The sequence below is a fragment of the Centruroides vittatus genome, unplaced genomic scaffold (genome assembly GCF_030686945.1).
Source record: "Centruroides vittatus isolate TY-2023 unplaced genomic scaffold, ASM3068694v2 contig_361, whole genome shotgun sequence".
Classification (NCBI taxonomy): Eukaryota; Metazoa; Arthropoda; class Arachnida; order Scorpiones; family Buthidae; genus Centruroides; species Centruroides vittatus.
In genome coordinates, this window is record NW_027122185.1 from 322893 (window position 1) to 341095 (window position 18203).

Below are 18203 nucleotides of genomic sequence, written 5' to 3' on the forward strand. Positions count from 1 at the left end.
AAAATCTTTCGTTTCAAGTTTTACCCGGTTTAAATCACCCAATATCCCAGTCTCTTTTTAAAAAATAAACCAACAAAACTTGAATAAACCTCGTGTGATTTATCTTATTGTTGCTGTTCGTAATTAGGAAATTTGAAAATGTTTCCTTTCATTTACAATATTAATTATTAATAATTATTTACAGTTGTTATTGTATAGCTTTACTTAAATATATGCTTCTTCGATCAAAAGCATTTTTACATATTAGTATAAATGATTACTATAATTTTTCTTATTTAATACGTATAACATTAATGTCATTACAATTTCTCACTACGTAGTAACTTAAAATATAAAGTTTGTTCCATTTCATTCGCTGTTTTTCTTTTATATAAACACAGTTTCAGAATCTCAGCAATGTCACTTTTTATACAACGATATTTATTAAAATTAATTTCATTTTAGTTCCAGAAAATGGATTTACATTGAGTGAATCAATTAATATATTTAAACGTATTTTTCAGAACTTTATGCACGCGAGTTTCTGGAAAGATTCCTAATAGCTATTGATTCCTAATATTTCTAATAGTCACATTTAACGCAATGCACTCCAGTGATCTCGATTCGACCTATCGCCAGAATAAAATATACATTAAAAGTGCTTTAAACTAAATGCTAAAGTTGAGTTAGTAGAATTGACGGTTAATGTTACCTATGGTTCCAAGATGGCGGCTCGTCTCTGATTCCAGCAAATAGAAGAAAGGAAACAATGGGGACGCACGTTCTAACCTAACCTAACCTATTCTAATAAATTACCATAATTATTACCAAAAAATTATTAGAATAGGTTAGGTTAGGTTAGAACGTACGTTCCCACTGTTTCCTTTCTTCTATTTGCTGGAATCAGAGACGAGCCGCCATCTTAGAACCATAGGTAACATTAACCGAATTGACAAAATCAGTTATTATGATTACACTTGTTTTCCTTTTTTAATGTATGAAATTAAACAGATCGCAAAAATTATGCCTATCAGTAACCACTGAACACTCGTGGTAGTCGTGGGTTCGTGCCTGGTCAACGGTCTGGCCACGTGTTTTCCGGATTTTCTTCAGTTTGTAACACATAAATAGGAACCAATTCCCCGTAGAAAGTCCTCCCGAGAGGCATCCCCCACGGCAAATCGTTCAATTGTCGCGTAGAAACAGAACAAACAAATGCAAAAATTACATACATTTACATTTCTACTACCGTGCATTTTTAAATACAATAGTATTTTTGTTTAAAATAGATATTATTTTTTTGTTTGACGAATTAAAAATGTTTGTAATATAAATTAATGAGATAATTTAAAAATATCAATAGATGTATTTTGATAATTATAACGTTAAGAGGAAATCGATGTTATAAGGCGGAATAGATAATCTCATAAGATGGGTTTATTGTGAGAAATATTCTCAGAAGCTTACATTGGAATGAGCGTAAGGCCTCTTTAAAATTGAATATTAATTATTATTCGGATTTCTACGAAGGCATTCAAGAAAGTAAGAGTAATTACATAGTCGACTACGTAATAAGATTATCCTGAAGATTGCTTAGTTTAAGACTATTCTTCACGTGTGTTTGATCAAGAAGATTAAAAGAATTAGTCTTCTTAAAGATAACTGCAACTTCCCAACATATCGTATTAGAAAATTGATAATTCTTTGTTTGTATGCTACATTTTGAGGGAAAAATTTGAAAAATATGTTAATATAAACGAAATGTTTTTTAACTCTCCTACTTGTAACATTAACATGGCTTTTTTCAGCAAGTCCATTATAGGTTCCCCACACCCACAATGAAACGGCCCGATGACGAGGGACGGGGACATATGCGAGGACAATACCACGAAAAATTCCTGGGGTTTTTGATCTGTTTGGATTCGATTCCGGGACCTCTAGAGCGGTAGGTTTTCACATTAACCACTCGAGCATTTGGCTATCCTTAGTATTTTAACACAAACATCATCTGGATAATGAAGGAATAACTCTATTACTGGAGATAAAAAGAAGAGCTTCTGAAAGAGGTCAATGCTTCTATAGGGTTCCGAAATTATTACGAATTAAAAATAACTGCAGTGAACAGAGAGCATTGGTTGAAGCGAAAAGGCAAAGCTTTTACTAATAGATAGATGACAGGAAATAGCGATTGCAATCTGTATATTAAAAAATATTTTAATTTATTTTAAGAACATTTATAATAAATCCAGAATTAGCCAATTAGATTATGCCCACAAAAACTATATGTATATATTAATGAATAGTTGTTGGAAGACTGGAGACATAATGAAATAATATAGCATGAATTCTCATTTTAAAGTTACATACATCATCATTACTCTTGCCACTAAAAGTATCAAAGATCTCCTTGAATTTAATACATTTCAATGTTGTCTATATATATATATTTCAATATTGAAATATTTAATACATACAGTGTATAATATTACAAATGATACGATCAATACAACTAAAACTTCGACTAATCGTGGATAAAGTCATTTCCCACCACTTAAAACAATAGAAACTGTACACGCTTTCATTTTCTTTTTCTATTAATGACGATAATCTATAACGACCAATTTTTACAAATTTTCTTTTTAAAATGGCTTAAAATATAACATAAATTACAATAAAATTAATTCAAAACATGTGCATTCCAGTTTTATAAAATTTCTATACAGATTGAATCGATCTTTGTAAATATTTTTTCGTCGCGCTATTTAAATGCATGAAACATCCAAATAGTATTAAATACTGGATATTTGATAGAAATTCTTATTGGATGATACTTTACATTACTTTGCATATATAAAATAATTGAATTGCAAATTAAAAGAAAATAAACGACTTCTGGAGACTTCATTCAGAAGTCTGCAGAAAAAATATTGTCAAAAATATAATGGGTTTCAAAGTTTACTGAATGTCACAAAGACTGTATTGTTATATAACTTATTAATAGATAATGTATTTTCCTCCGAATTAGTAAATATGAAGTGCATTTTATAAATTCTAAACAACAACAATTATTGGATTTTGGATAGATTGAATAGATGATTTCAAATACCTAATCTATAATCATTACTCGTCTATTTGATTGAAGTCCATAATCGATATTGGAACAAGATTACCGATTTCTCAGGTTTTAATAACTCATTGAATATTTCATTGGAAACAGGAGATAACTAATTACATTAATTTATCATTGTATTTCACATGGAAAATAAATTTAATAAATTTAAAGATGAATTTTATAAAATATCCGAAATTTTGCGAATACAGAAATTTCGTGTATTAAATGTATTTTAAGTGACCTACCAGAAATCTTATACGGAGTCTTTTAAATACAAGAAAAATAACTTTAATGATTAATGAATGAATGAATAAACGAACGAAATAACTAATTAATAACTAATGAATTAATAAGTATTGCTCTTTGTTTCATTCACAGGTAAAGAAATTAATAAATACTACAATACTAAAAATATCTACTGTTTATAAACTGATGATGATTATGGTATTCACAATATTATTAGGAAAATCAAATTATTTCAGGTTTAGAAAGTTAATTTTGTTTGCTTTAATTATAATATACCTTTATACTTAAAATAATACTACAGAAGCTTAAAATTGTCACTCTTTAAATAATGTAAATTGTAAATAACGTGTATGACTTAGACTATTCTAACCGTGTGTCTCCTAAAACTGTGTGAGGCTAGAGCTGAAATGTAGATATAGGACGAGGCAAGTATATATTAAAGCTATTTTCATTGTGACATTAACCTTAATGCTTTTCAATACATATTTACATTTTACGGCTCATACAAAAAATGAGTGGGGCAACAGGATCTAATTAGAACAGCGAGTAACAGCTAAAAATCTTGGATAAGATAGCTTTAATGAGAACTCTACGATGCATCAGATTTACTAGTAAACACATTCCAGATAAATTCAACACTTGAAATAGAATATTGAGTTTACACAGCATAATACCATGATATTATAGCTATATAAGGTATATGATAGTAGAGCACATGTACTACGCCATTTGTGTCAGTAATGTAGACCTATGGTTGCCGCATCAGCTGTTGATTCATCTATACTGAATTTTATTATTATTATTATTATTGTTATATTAATCGTTATGTTAAATAAATAAATTAAGCCACCATACGTAAATTTTAGTTGGAAATATTTTTAATAGACTCCAATAGCCACGCAGCCGTTCTATAACAGCAAATCATTGATGGCCCAAAGTTTCTTTAAGAAGACTAAAGAGGTGGTATTCGTGATAAATCTTGGAAATAATATGGCCTTTTCCATTCCATTGTTACCCGAGTTAAACGATGAAATTGGTCGCGTGGAAACAAACGTAATTCGTCGCTCCAAGCGGTGGGAAAAAAGGAGAATAAATCAAAGATGGATGACGACGACAACGCGATCTTCTTAGCGACATACAATGGCGGATACAAGGAGAGGTTCTAGCCGCGGGATTTTGAAACTCGGTTTATATAGGTCCTGAATGTGCGGGTTTCAAAAGTATTCAAATCGTTCATGTGCATATTCAGCTTTAGGATTGTTAATCAAGGTTAATTGTTAACTGAGAAAATTGATGTATTTTGTTATTGCAGTCGGTTTCCCACGTGCGTGTTATAAATCATTTACTTATTGGCAAACTCGCATGCATTTTCGTGAAATGAATATTCACGATATTGCTTTGACGATCTTCTGTAAACTACAACTAATTTATTTCTTTTATCGTTAAAAAATTTGATAATACAGCATTGTTAAAACTTAGGTGTGACTTGTGTGATATAGATTCATTTTATCATCGTTTTATGCTGCCAGATGCTTAATTTGTGATTATAATATACAAATAAAATTAAATTACCAGTATGTTGAATATTTGTTGTTATAAATAAAAATTTTGCCAATTGTTGGGCTGAAATTTGAAAAAAATGTAGACCCACTTTTCCACTGTCGTCCGTCCATTTGTCCTTCCTTAATCTCGAGAATGGAGTTAGATACATGAAAGACCGGATATGGAAAACTTAGGGGTATGAGGTCCCAATATGAACATCTTATACAAACCGGAAGTCAAGTTATTTTCAATTCAAAACCTTTCCCCTGAAAGGAGTTAGAAAGGTGTGACTTGCACGACTCTATTGTTAAAGGAAAAGTATGATGTACAGGGGCAAGTCATTACCAATTTGAGGTGGAGAGCATATATTTTAAATTCAATAAATTAAATATATGATTAGAAATTGCAGCCTGGCATTGTAATAATTCCTTTTTTCTAGTCGAAATTTTCTGTAGGTCGTAACTACTATATGAATAAATGGTCAATCTTTCTAAATCTCCTAATACAATAGTACTGTATTTCGTCCATTTCTCTTCTTCACGGAAGAAAAGAACATTTGAAGGAAAACATTATATATATTTCATTAAAATTACATTAATTATATTTTAGCGTGCTTTTCGCATGCTTTTTTAACTTACACAATTTATTGTAAATAATATTAGATTTACATATTACAGCTATTTACCACGTTATTTAGTCATGCAGAAAAGGTGCCTGAATATCGAAAATGCCGGATTACCTGTTATTTCGTATTGGTAATCTGGCATTTTCACAAATATTTTCAACAAAATTCGATAAGTTATATTCAATCTGAATGTTACAGACGTTGCTGAACAGAGCACGCTGTTGTATGCTTCCATTTGTTTACGTACGTTCTTTAATCAGTCTGAAGATAATACAATGCCTGAATATACTGTATTAGATTGAATGAAACCCCTACAAAAACGTTAATGAACACGTTATTGTGAAGAGTCTTTAGTGTCTAAATAACTTCAGGTTCGCGGAGTATTACCTTGCTAGATTACTATCAAAGCAATGCCGATTATAGAGTGACGATAACTTTTACTGTATATCATTTACAATTTTTTAAATTTATTATAATAGCCTACAGTAGTTATGTACTGTACATACGGGAATTGTAGGTATTGTAGTTAAAAGTAACCGCTATAAACTTACAAGTAGTCATTTAATACATGAAAAACACAAGTAACCAAAATGTTAGCCATAATCCAATCATCAATTAAATAGACATTACATTCTTCAATTTTGAAATTTTCTTGCCTGTTAATATCACGAATCATCAGTATTAATATTATTGATGATGATGTAAACATTTGGAACTCAAAATAATCTATTCTAAATTGCATAAACGTCTAATACTATAACTATGTATCGATCGTAATGGGTAATTATGATTTCTTTGTTATATCTTAAAGTGGAAAGAATACAAAAAACTCTATATATTACATTTGATAGATACATTTCTAATAGGGACTTTCAAGATTTCACTCAGAAAATTCTCTTGTTCTCATGAAATTTATTGAAAATTTTACTTACTAGCATTACAATTGTTCTATTAACATTATTATAATAAACAAAACTTTTGGTGAATCTATGGATAGGGAGAAAAATTTATGGATAGAGAAAAGGGAGAAATTTCAAAGTAAACTCATGAAAGCATCTCAAATTATAGCCTATTAAATGCCAGATTTTATACACATTGGCAATTATTGAAAATGAGTTTCAGCATAAGTTATATTCTGCTTTGTATAGAGTTAATACATATTGAATAATTTAACAATTGCGTGTATTTTCAATTTATGAGCTTTGTTAAAGTTTATTTGATGACTTTTTTCGAAATATTTGCCGAATCTAAATCCGTAATACACAAGAATAACAGGTGTTATTATATTTCCTTTTAATAATAAAAATAAAACTACTTCTAACCGGATGTTTATGACATAATAATGTGCCGTATTAAATTTATTTATATTTTTTGAATAAACTTAAGAATAAAATGAAAATTTATTTCATTTTATTCTTAAGTTTTCTTACAATTTGTAAATTATACCAATTGCAAGCTCTCGTGTTTAAATTCAGGCTCAAGAAATATAAAATAGAATCACAGTACGAGAGATTTAAAACTTATTATACATTTAGGCCTATAATAATATTACGTGAAATATTTAACTATATTAAAGACATTATAATGAAAACCAATTTCTTCTGTAGATAAATTACAAAGAAATTTTAATACATATGACTTGCAATTTAAAAAATAAAAGTTTTTTTATTTTTTTATTTTAATCTTACCTATGTATGAATATAGAATAAGGAAAAGTTTCAATCTGCAGGGTGATTTAACACGTTTGGCTTGACGAGGAAAATTTATTCATGGCCCTGTAAAAATAAACACAGGAGAAAAGTTCCAAAATTCAATCATTCTAGTTTGGTATATTCATATATTGTAATTATGAAAATAAAGTTTAAAAAATAAATAAGAAATGTATTAGAGCGCGATTTATTTTACTTATTGCGAAGAAAAATAAATATGAAAATTATTTATTACTTTTTCATTATGATTCCCCGTGTTAAATGTTCTAACTGTCCTACTTTTTTAGACATAATAATTGAGCAGATTTATAAAAGTAACATAAACGTATCGAAAGGAAGAGAGATTATTATTAATTGCGTGTGTAAATTATTGATAAAAACATTTGAATGAATAAACTATCATTAAAATAATACAGATTATCTAAAGTTTTTCCCTGAATTTAGAAGAATTTAGTTAAAATTGAATTACAGTAACATAATAAATCGCTATTGTAATTCCCAAGAAATTAAACTAACGCATTAAGTTAGATTTTAACTAATAAAACCGAAGAATTTATATATTAATGTTATTTATATTTGTGATAAACTAGAGAAATTAAGAAAAAATTAACATAACATTGGAATATAAAATGATTTACATCTTTGTATTATTTGGTGTACATTTTGAATATATATTTTAAACTAATTACTGAAATAACTGATCAGACGTCCTTTATTTCAAAGGATAATCTGACAAAGGAATTTTAATGACAATCTGTCAAATTATTTAACGTTCTTTTATTTATGTTTTTCTAGAGTTATTATATTCACTATACAGGGTGATTCAAAAGATTGATCTCAAACATCGGGAGCATACAGCGAGATTGAAATACAGCAACTTTCGAGTAGGAAGCTGTGTTCACTAATGTAATCCTGAGTCAGTACAAGCCGTCTAATGTAAGGAATTATACTGCAAATAGCGTGACAACATAAAATATATCATTGAACTAACGTTTAATAACAAATCAAAGAATACATGAATGCAAATATAGTACATACGAATTAATGCTCTTACAAAAGTTATTCGAATTGGCAACCTCGACTCTCGGTGCAAGCATTACCCATCTTGGTAGGAAACTCTAGGGTACCCTCTCAAATATCCTAGGCATTTCCCGTTCCATATCCGCAGCTGCAAAAATTCTGGCTAACAGTGCTTCCGAATAGTCCACCAATGTCTCGTAAACGGGGCCTTTGATCCTTTGATATGCCACCGAAAAGTTTATATCAGACGGTTTGTAATGTACTCGAATCCTTTTGAATCACCCTATATATACTGTATGGATTTGAAATTTCAATAACCACACAGTAAACTCAATTACACAAAACGTAAATAAATCTGTTTATTAATGAAATATTATCCTGCAAATATTTTGCCATTTTCCGAAAAAGATAATATAAAATCAAGTGGAAAGGAATATTTCACGGAATAAGGTAAAAACTAAAGAGGATTGAACGACTGATAAGCAATTAAACCTCATATATAATTAACATAACATAAAAAATTAACAATAATATACATCAAATCGCGTATAAGAAAACTAATAGGAAATACGTAATATTAAAACAATACGAGCAATTATTTATTGCGACATCGTCGCAATGCCGGGATGCCATTTTTAATCATATTTTTAATTTATTTAATTTAAAATATATGCTCTCCACCTCAAATTAGTGGCTTGCCCCTGTACATCATACTTTTCCTTTAACAATAGAGTCGTGCAAGTCACACCTTTCTAACTCCTTTCAGGGGAAAGGTTTTGAATTGGAAATAACGTGACTTCCGGTTTGCATTGGAACTTCATATGTAGTTAATTACGTTCTCCTGCCCCTAATGTTTCTATATCTCGTCTCGATGTTCATCTATCTAACTTCGTTCTCGAGATAAGGAAAGACAAACAGACGAACGGACGGCAGTGGGAATTTATAGGAATACAATTTTTTTCAAATTGCAGCCCCCCAAAAAACGTGTGTAGTTATTTTTAATGATTTGCATAGAATTGAAACTATCTATTATCATTTAATTTGTATAATATCACATTTTTTCCGGTTGTGATATTAAGTCAAAGACAAAAACCTTTTCGAGTTCTTTTAAATGTTTAAATTATATGCTAATTTTTAAGAATTTGAAAAGTATTTATATAACTAAATATATATATATGAACGTGAACTTGGTATTTCGTTGTAATTAAAAGTTCGATTTTATTCAAATATTCGTATTTATTTTGACGATTAACGTTCCGTGTTCCATTTACAATAGTTACATACCATGAAGATGATCTATCAAATACACTGAAATCGTTTGATTTGCTGTTTAAGGGTGTAATTATTCTTTTAATAAACTTTTCATAATATTCTCCAATTCTGTTGTTGATAACAATGTTTATTTATTATCACAACAAAAGAAACAAAGTCTAAAATAGCTTATGGAATATAAACGACGATAATCAAGTTTAACTTGAAATTAAAATATGTATGATATAAGATAATTTTAAAAGAAAATAATAAATTACAGTACTCAATAAAAGAAAGTAACTGTATTTTAAAGTTAAATTAAACAAAAGAATTAACATTCTAAGCAGAGTTTCAACGTACAAATACGAATCTATTTTAAAAACCTAATATGTCAATATACATTTTTCTTTTACTGTATAACTTAATGTCAAAATAACTTAGCACGTAATCATTTTTAGAACGTATAGAGCAAAATTATTTCGGTAATTCATAGACGAAAATTATGACGAATTGATAAATAGGTATTATAATTCTTTGTTAGGCATGGTTATATTAAATTTCTGCACGGCTTTTTTGTCCATATTTTCTGCGCCAAAATACATAAAATATCGCTATTGTCTTGGTAAGTAATATCAAAATGCTGATTCTGCACTTCCTAAAAACGAACGAGAAATAATCCATTCGTTTTTTCCTTCAAACTGACAAAGTCTGCATATCTAAATTGTTGTTAGGAGTCTTACAGCGTAGTTTCAGCTTGAGTTACAACTTGCTAAAACTTACTTTTTACAATCCACTTTCTACTTTTATATCAAATCATTTATTGGGCTACAATTTGAAAACTGTAGACTTATAAATTCCCCACTGTCGTCCGTCCGTCTGTCATTCCTTAATCTCGAGAACGGTGTTATATAAATGGGATTCAAGACTAGGTACGGACGACATAGTGGCAGGAGACTCCGATTAATTATATATAAATTTCCGATACAAACTTGAAGTCACGTTATTTCAATTCAAAAATTCTCTCCGGTAAGGAGTTAGATAGATAACAGCATGGTTGTGTTGCTAGAAGGAAGAGTATTATGTACAGAGGCAAGACACTACTAATTTGAGGTGGAGAGCACATATTTTAAATTAAATAAATTTAAAAAATATGATTGCAGCACGGCCTTGTGGCTATTTCATTATTTGTTGTAAAAAGGGCAAGGAAATGTAAAAATTATCTATTTCTCAATATTTTTAATAAAATACTTATTATAAACTCTATAGCATCCTATACCTTTTCACTTATGTAGACGATCCTATTACAGACGAGCATAAGTAAGAATGTTAAAGATGTTAAGCGTGATAAAAACAACTAAATTATTCTCGATATTTATCAACATAAATTTACATTAACTTTTTGAAAGCAAATATACTCACAAAGAAAAATTCTAAAATGTTCGAAATATATGATATTTGTTCTCCGCATTTAAATTGAAATAAATCTAATCTACAATACATTAATTCTGTAATATATTATTTTGGTTAATGTTACTAATGTTTCCAAAATGGCGGCTCGTCTCTGATTCCAGCAAATAGAAGAAAGGAAACAGTGGGAACGCACGTTCTAACCTAACCTAACCTATTCTAATAATTTTGTTGGTAATAATTATGGTAATTTATTAGAATAGGTTAGGTTAGGTTAGAACGTGCGTTCCCACTGTTTCCTTTCTTCTATTTGCTGGAATCAGAGACGAGCCGCCATTTTGGAACCATAGGTAACATTAATCATTATTTTTTCAGATTAAATAATAAAATAAAATTACTAAAATTTCCAAACATTTATTGTTACGATAGGTACAGGGGCGCCCGTACTGTACATTGGGGCACGTGCCCACCCCTTTTCGTCTCGGTTGCATTTTTTCTAATTCCCAAGAGGGTCTCAAACAACAAAAAATTCGGTGACTTTTAGACTATTCTGCAAATATAAAAGAAGTTAATGAACGATATTTGTCCATTGACCCACGTAACGTATGTCGACCGAAACCCTATTCTTTGCTTTCGAGGACAGCGCTGATCCGACGTTGAATCATGGAGTTTGAAGCTCCTTGTATAATGTATCAATACGATGCCCTTTTTACAGCTTGTGCCCCCTTTTCATAGTTTGCGGGCACCGCTGAACAGATATATAAATTCTTCAGAACAATTCGTAGTAAAAGCAGTGAAGTGTGAAAAGATAAGACTCTAGAACAGGAGTGTATATTCATTAATTCTTTGATTAAATCTAACTAGTTATCAAGATAAACTCACGTTCTATATTCCTTAGAAATTAGTTCAGATTTATATTTTTAACTAGACGAAAATTAGCGAAATTAAAAAAGTTATTATCATGCATATATCCTTTTAATAGACTTCTAAGCAGAGACAATGTAATGATTGAATAGACATTTTTTGAGACGAATGCTACGCCAAATTAAAATGACATTCTGAGGTTTGACGTGACTATTATTTCTTAAAACGATATTATACATAAGACGTTGCTTAGTCTCATCGAAAAGAATCTCGAGAAAAATATTAATCATATGAAATTCTTTTGTTCTACTGATCTCTACTATAACTGCTATTTAGAATAATAGTTTTCAACTGTTGAAACCAAGGTTAAAAGAAGCGTTATACGATTTTATTTCTTTATAATGCTTTCGATATAATATCAGTTGTGGGCCTTTTCTGACCTCAATTTATGTTCAATATAGACTGAATCGGTCTGCAATAAGTCCGTCGGGGCGGATGAAAGATTGAACATTCCCTCATCTGCACTGACCAGAAATATCTATAATCAAAGAAAGTTCAAATCGCATTTTAAATTCCAATCTTTTACGGTTATCTGACACCAAAACAACTGTAATATCACTTCACTTTCCTATTGTAAAAATTTCTTTTGAACATTCAATTATATATTTTTTAATAAGTAACAAGTCAATTCACATTGATTAATGTCGTTAAATATGATACCGAGTTAAGCACCTTTATTCTCTTGCGACAAAGATAATTGGTGTCAGAGGAAGCAGTCACAAAAAATCGATATAAATGTGACTTTTTTTTCGTTAAACCGAAATGAAATACGAAAAAATAAAGAAAAATAATGATAAATGATGCAGATCGTACATACTGATAACAATTCAAAGCAGTGCTAAAACTACAACTGACACTACTAATTCGATAGATAATCGTAAGCAACAATTTCAAATACAGCAATGTTAACTATAGATTTCAAGATAAATCGCCGTAATATATATTCCATTTTATTATAATTTCATTTATAATATCAAAGTAAATTTACACATTCAGTATTATAATTTTAAATATATCTTTTATTCTATGTCGTGTATGGAGTTAGAAAAGTAAATAATAAAAATAAAGTTGTATGTAAGACTTATGAAAGATTCAAGACGGCTCAACAAACAATTGTTATATATACAGATGGATAACATCTATATAACTAGGGAAATAATCCCGGTTGCTAGCTTGCATCTTTCCCATCTTGCCATTAAGATTACTCATTTTCTGGTTAATATTTCTCGTGAATGATCGATCCCTTAGCGAGTAATCGTCCAAGATTTAATACGATTTTCTTCCCTCCATTATGTATGTCGTTATATTTTATCTAACTTATATTCAAAATTTTATACAGACATATTTTATTATATTTACATACACTTACTAATTTAAAATATAGGTTAATGTTACCTATGGTTCCAAAATGGCGGCTCGTCTCCGATTCCAGCAAATAGAAGAAAGGAAACAGTGGGGACGTACTTTCTAACCTAACCTAACCTATTCTAATAATTTTGTTGGTAATAATTATGGTAATTTATTAGAATAAGTTAGGTTAGGTTAGAACGTACGTCCCCACTGTTTCCTTTCTTCTATTTGCTGGAATTAGAGACGAGCCGCCATTTTTGAACCATAGGTAACATTAACCAAAATATATTATTATACAAAGCATAGACTAGAACAATACGCTTAGAATAATTAGAAAAAATATATAATATATAATACATTCAAACATCTACAACGGCCACTGACGTAAACATAAAAAAATGACCGTTTTTGGAAGATGAAGTGAAAAATTCACACGTCGTATAAATTGAAGGAAAACGTAATTTATTACTTTTAACATATTAGAAAATCACAAGGAAAAAAAACACTGTACAGAGGACGTTCTTTAACGCGCAGAGAACAGAAAACATACGAGATTGATCTTTTATTGTAAGCTACGACTAAAGTTAAAGTGTGTAAAAAAGAAGGAACAGTGCTGGCCCCTTCTTCCGGTGGTGAAAATTACAAAGTTTCTTCAAATTCTTCTTAAAAAAAAAAAAACACGTAAAATGCAGTTAGTCTTTAATCTGAAATTTTTTAATTAACACCGCCGGCAGTGCTCACTGTCAGTTCCTTCTTAACATGTTTTAAAGTCAGATCGTAGCAGACAATAAAAGGTCCATTTACATCTGTGTTTTTAGGAGTTCTCTGCACGCTCGAGTCGGACTTTTACACGAAAAAAATAAATTTTTTGCAATTGTATGCAATGTTAAACGTAGTTATTCTTTCATATTTCTATATAATATTTTGTTTTTTTACGTTCACAATCAAGTTTATTATTTTGGAGAGATTGTCAATCAAATTGTGATATACGGCTATATATTGAACAATCTTCTTTATCTTCGGAGTAACGATATTTTTAGCGTTATTCCAAAGATAACATCTTGACAGTAATCAAGATCCCGAGCCGTCAGACACCTTGACAGTAATCAGATCGAATAACCTACGTTTCTATCGTATAAATATTGCATTAAATTGTTTATAGATAGAAAATATCCAAAATATAACCTATAATGTGTGAACAAAATATTTTATAATAAAAGTACTGTTTATAAAGATTCCCAAGTTTATATCCTTTAATTAAAAGAATGTTTATGGTTTATTTAATTATTAACATTTAAAGTAACATGACAATAATATATATATATATGTGTGTGTCTAAAAGGGGTTTAATTAACTTTATACGCTTATATTTCTGTAATTATAAATTCTTTATTTGCAATAAGAAAAGACGAAGAATTATCGTTAAGATGATTTAGTTCCTATGCTTGAGTTGAGTTTTAAATCTGATTCTTAAATACTACTTAAATGATAATGAATATATTATGTATATAATGAACACATCGAAGAGATTATATTTAAAGACTAAAATCGTATCGAGACTGTACTTTAACTTCAATATGATATTGATTATATGTGAAAATATGCTTATACAGTATATTAATATCAAGTAGATAGGATTTACTCGGGTTAAATATACTGTGATTAGGTTTTATAAATTATAAATTAGGACAATTAAGAAAAGAATAGTATAAATCTAGTTGTATTTATATGCGAATCAATTATTAACCAACCTTTAATTGAGAACTTAAAACGAGTTTAAAATATTGAAACAATCAAAAAGTAGAAAATTAAGCTTATCCCTTAAATTTAAAATGTTTAAAATAAATTGAGGTAAGTAATGGCGTAAACATCTATAAATCGTCTTAGGCCTATGTCTTGCATTGAGATCATTGAATAAACTTGACAATTTATGCACTTCTAATTAGAACTTGTACGGTACAGTAGCTAATGATTACTAAATTTATTTTTCAAGTAAAGCAACGTAAAATAGCGATACAACAAGAAAAAAGTAAAGTAGTTACAGTTTATTGCAACAGAAACATTAACCAACTGTAAAACAAACACGAACAACCCGCAGGGGCGTGAGTTGTTCGTGTGTGTTTTAAAGCCAAATAATAGCATAAAGCTAATGAATAAAATTTATTTATTTATTTATATATATATCCTATTTATATTTATATCTATTCTAAGCCCGATCGACAATTTACTAGTCTCGTCAAAGCAGACAATGGCTAACGCAAAATGGTTATCGTACTTTGATTCGTCTCAATGTGTGGAAATGTAATCCATATCGTTGTGACAATTTCTGCAGACAATTGTTTACGAACGTAATCTAGAGTAAAATCCTCTGTATATTATTAGAAAATTTAATATGAAACTGGTATTAACCAGAATGAGCCGAACGACTAAGATTGGAATAAATCTCGGGCTACAATGTATTGTTTAAATCGGTGTCAATCCTATTTCGAGAATAGTTGAACGTGCTTTACGGACAATAAGTAACGCAAATAAAGTCGGAAGAAATTTCATACCGAGATTTCGCTTTTACAAAACAAAACAGCCAAATATTTTCTCCTAACGGATAATGGTTACTCTAAATCTAAATACAGACTTTGGACAATAGTAGTCCAGAAGACACAGACCTTGACTTTTCTACTATTTCTACGTTATTCGTTCTCAACCTTGTAACAAATATAATATAGAGATTACAGGTAAGTTCGGCTATGCGATATTTATGAATGTACATAATAATATACATTTTTAATAATTTCAACTGAATCTCGATAGGATTTATTTTGCTTAAATAAATAAAAGAGAAATAGAATAACTCCTCGCCATTTTCATAAAAAAGAGATGTATTTACTAGGGTTTCTCGTTTCCCGGTCTTTTGCTTGTCTCGGGATTCCGGGATAAAAGCGAACTGTTTCCCGGGATCCCGGGACAAAATCTCGATCTGGTTCTTATTTAACTAATGAAAAGCCTGCTACCAAGAATGCCCTTTCCAATCCAATTCGTGTGATCGGAATCGTGTTTAATGCATTTAAGAAAAAACCGATGTTATATGTTTTTTCACCCGTAGCATCGAGATTGTAGTACTTCTTTTGCTCTCTAGTATTCTCGATTTGTCTACCTCGGCTGCTTTAATAGCGGTATTAAGCTTGTATCCCGATAATTCGACAGTTCGTTTGTCTTTAATAATTAGGTTTATGAAGAAAAACTGGAACTTATGGGTTAAGAGAATGCCAGTCGAAAATTGCGATTTTTCCGAATAACGCAAGTTTTTATTTTTCAAATTTAAAACAATTGTTAAATCGAACAACAAGTTAAAGATTTACAAATGCTTAGTTTTAATATTTAACAAATTTCAAAAACTGCTTACTTCTTACGATTACAGATAACGGTTAATGTTACCTACGGTGCCAAAATGGCGGCTCGTCTCTGATTCCAGCAAAGAGAAGAAACAGTGGAAACGCACGTTCTAACCTAACCTAACCTATTCTAACAAACTATCATAATTATTATCAACCAAATTATTAGAATAGGTTAGGTTGGGTTAGGTTAGAACGTGCATCCCCACTTCTCTTTGCTGGAATCAGAGACGTGATATCAATAATCGTCCTTCTTGCTGTTTTTTTCATTTTTACAACTTAAACAGTAATTTTTGAGTTAAATTTACTATTCTATTGTTATTTAGATAATTTCATTCAAAAATGCCATTTTGATCGCAATTTCCGACTGGCGTCCTCTTAACCCATAAGTACCGAAAAACTTCATACTCGCAAACTTCGTACTCGTTTGTATCCTTGCCCAATTTGCATAACCTGGCGTTACGCAGTTATCGAAGCTACTGGACGTGGTTAAAACTAAAACAGCGTAAGCACAATTATTCCAGATATTACAAGAATTTTCAGAGCCCTGCCGCAAATAAGCTACGCATAGATTATTGACCATTTGTAACGTTCCATAACGAGCAAAAATTTAAAAAACTAATAAGTAGGTTTAAAATTAATAAATACAAATTTATTTTGACAATTTATGAGTTAATTATACTTTCTATTTGCAAAATTTCCTCAACTTTAACACAAAATAAGAAAAAAAACAGTGAATTTTTAAGAAATTTGCGGGATTTCCCGGGTTAAAAAAACAACCGGGATCCCGGGATCCCGTTTGAAAAACCCCAGTATTTACAGTGTACTAAAATCCTGAAATGTCTTATACATAATCTATTGCACTAATAATTTTTAATGAACACTGTAACGTTTCCAATCGACCTTCAAGAGTCGATATCGACCGCTAATTTAGTAAATTAATTCTCATTTCATTACAGAATCTCTTTTGACAGTATCATACAGATGTATCCTATACATTTTCCGTAGCGATCTAATTATTTTGTTGTAAAAAATCGAATGTAAAAATAACCTTTCTTTCGTTGTTTTTATTATAAAAACAAAGAAATAATGTTTTAAATTTATTCGAATTTCTCAAAACTAATAAAAAAAAAAAAACAAAACAAATCTACACGTATTGATAAATTGTTGTTAAAGCTCTCTCGTTAAGTCTGAGTAAGCATTTTACATTCGAAAGTTTTCTGGTAGCAGTTATCATTATGATAACTTACAAATGATAAGATCTTAAGCTTACTATTGAATATTATAATGCAAATAAATCAATAGAATTAATTAACAGAATGTATCGAGTGATTTGAAACATTGCTAAGTAGAGAAATCAAAAGAAAATATTGAAAACTTGCTGTACTTTAATTGGAAAAGATGAAATACAATACTGTATTCTATGTTAAAACAATATGGCTTCTCTTACAAAGGCGTAACAATTTAAAATAGATTGCAATTCATTTAAAGAAATATCAAATCGGATTATCAATAAAAAGATTTTATTACATAATTAATTAGACATAAAAAGACAGTTTCGGTAACTATTATACAGATTAAATTAAAACTTATAGTTTATAAAATAATACGTATTAAAATCCATTCGACACGATCTTAAACGAAACATT

The 18203-nt window shown here is 29.7% G+C and overlaps 1 protein-coding gene across 2 annotated transcripts in view; it reads right to left on the reverse strand.

Annotated features, from left to right (window-relative positions):
• sif (still life) overlaps window positions 1-18203 on the reverse strand; it is a 254089-nt gene that overhangs the window by 203950 nt on the left and 31936 nt on the right. For both annotated transcript variants that reach the window (XM_067269986.1, XM_067269987.1), the window contains exon 2: window positions 7193-7279. The gene's annotated coding sequence lies outside the window, so the exon portion shown is untranslated. The remainder of the gene's footprint in view (window positions 1-7192; window positions 7280-18203) is intronic.